Source organism: Pinus tabuliformis, chromosome 8 (genome assembly GCF_031772625.1).
Source record: "Pinus tabuliformis cultivar Carrire ecotype Pingquan chromosome 8, CPIR1, whole genome shotgun sequence".
Taxonomy (NCBI): domain Eukaryota; kingdom Viridiplantae; phylum Streptophyta; class Pinopsida; order Pinales; family Pinaceae; genus Pinus; species Pinus tabuliformis.
In genome coordinates, this window is record NC_142294.1 from 2,043,160,665 (window position 1) to 2,043,163,571 (window position 2,907).

Here is a 2,907-nt window from a genome sequence, read left to right on the forward strand (position 1 = left end):
AAGATTTGTTTAATGCTTCACTTGCTTCTTTGAAAAATGACTGGTTGCTTGATTCAGGAGCAACCTGTCATATGACTCATAGGAAAGATTTTTTTGAAGATTTCACTGACAATGTTGATGGAGCAGTATACTTTGTAGATCAGTCAAAAATCAAGCCATCAGGGCTTGGCACAATCAGGCTTAAACTGCCTGGTCTTCCAAACTTTCTTCTGGATCATGTTCTATATCTCCCACAGCTCAAGAGAAACTTGCTTTCCCTGGTCCACATCCGCCAGCAAGGTCACTCCATTCATATGTTTGATGGCAAGCTTGAGGTAAGAAAGGCATCTGACCACTCACTTGTCATGAGGGGTATAGAAGAAGAAAGACTTCTTAAACTGCAAGGAACTTCTTCTCATGCACAACATTTCTCATATATTTCTCATCATGAAGAAGGTACACTTCCGTCAAGTTTATTATGGCATGCTAGATTTGGACATTTAAACTATGATAGTCTCCGCTTGTTGAAGAAAAATGGTGTTGCTAGTTTGCCTACAATTCCTAGAAAACATAAGCAATATGATGCTTGTATTCTAGGAAAGCATAGCAAACAGTCTTTTCATGATTCACATTCAAGAGCACATAGGAAGCTTGAACTCATTCATTCAGATTTATGTGGTCGAATGCCTGTTTCTTCTGCAAATGGAAATAAATATATCATGACATTTATTGATGATTACACCAGAATGTGTTGGGTTTACTTATTGAAGAACAAATCTGATGCTTTTCATACATTCAAGAATTTTCATAAGTGGATTGAAAATGATGCACAATCTCATATTGGGTCTATTCGCACTGATAATGGAAAAGAATATACATCAAATGAATTTGAACACTATCTTTGCCAACATGGGATTAAACATCAAACAACTGTACCTTATAATCCCCAACAGAATGGTGTAGCAGAAAGAATGAATAGAACAATCTTGAATATGGTACGATCCATGCTTTTATTCAAAAATGTAAAGACAATGTTTTGGACTGATGTTGTTCTATGTGCTGCATATATAAAGAATAGATGTCCATCTAGTGCTATAAGAAACAAGACTCCTTATGAATTGTGGTATGGACATGTTCCTTCGGTAAAACATCTCAGGATCTTTGGTTCCACCTGTTATGCTTTAATACCAAAGGTACATAGAAACAAACTTGGTGCTAGAAGTCGTAAGTGTATCTTCCTGGTGTATTCAAACACATCTAAAGCATACCACCTCTATGATGAAATAAATAAAAAGTTTGTTTTATCTAGAGATGTCATTTTTCTTGAATCATCCAAATCTGACAGTGTTGTTGAGCAGCAACTTGATCTCTTGGATAAATTCACAAAACCGAAATCATTTCAAGAGTTTGATAATCAGATTCCACATCTTGAAGGGGGGATTCCTATACTAGATCAACATGTGGAATCTTCTTCTGAAGAACAATCTCCCCTGCATGACACTCCAACAACGGATGATGCTTTAAGTGATGTAATTGATAGAATTGGGAGACTCAATCTTGATTCAGACCCAACTCAATCAACAGAGCAGCCTGGACCATCTCAGAAAGGTCCCCCAAAGTGGCTGACAAAGACACTTGAAAGTGTTCATCCTGATGAAATTGGAAAAACAGGAACCAGAAATACAAACCGACAAGATGGAGGTGATGTAGATAACTCTAATTCACCTGTTGATATGGATGTTACTTATGATTGTGAATTGAACTTGTCTACAGATTTTGAACCAACTTCCTTCAAAGAAGCTGCTTCTCATGATGAATGGAAAGAAGCGATGCAAAAGGAGTATGTGCCCTCATAAAGAATGGCACTTGGAAGCTGGTTGATCCTCCATTTGGAACCAAACCAATTGGCTGCAAGTGGGTCTACAAGAACAAATACAAAGCTGATGGCTCACTTGACAAGCACAAAGCTAGGCTTGTGGCAAAAGGTTTTGCACAGAAGGAAGGGGTCGATTATGAGGAAACTTTTGCCCCCACAGCAAAATGGGCCACCATCCGGACACTCTTTGCACTAGCTGCTCAGAACGGTTGGAAAGTCCATCAAATGGATGTAAAAACTGCATTCTTGAATGGAGATCTAAAAGAGAATGTTTTTATGTCCCAGCCTGAAGGATTTGCTGTGAAAGGACATGAACATAAAGTATGCAAACTTGTGAAGTCCTTGTATGGCCTCAAACAAGCACCACGAGCCTGGTATGAAAAACTAACTGAGCATCTTCTGAAACTCAACTTCAATCATTTTGATCTTGATGATGCAACTTTATTTGTCAAGAAAGTTGGCAAAACAGTTGTATATCTTGTGGTATATGTAGATGATTTTTTAATGACAGGGAACAATGAAAGCTATATTGCATCCATAAAGAAAGAATTAGGAAAAAATTTTGAAATGACTGATTTGGGCTATGTTCATTACTATCTTGGCATTGAAGTAACCCAACATCCAAAGTCCATATTTCTTTCTCAAAAGAAATACATTGGAGATTTGTTAAACAGATTTGGCATGACAGAGTGCAATCCTCTTTCTACTCCAATGGAACAAAACTTGAAGCTCACATCTATTGAAGGAAAGGAATTTGAGGATGCAACAAAGTTTAGACAACTTATAGGAAGTCTCATCTACCTCACTACTACCAGACCAGACATTTCATTTGCTGTTGGAATCCTCTCCAGGTTTATGCAAAAGCCTTGTGAGGGACATTAGTCTGCTGCAAAAAGAGTTCTAAGGTACTTGAAGGGAACTCAAGACCTTGGAATCAAGTATACACAGGTGGACGACTTCAACTTGATTGGATACTCTGATTCAGACTTCGATGGAGACAAAGAAACTGGGGTATCTACTTCAGGATATGCTATGAGTCTTGGATCAGGAGC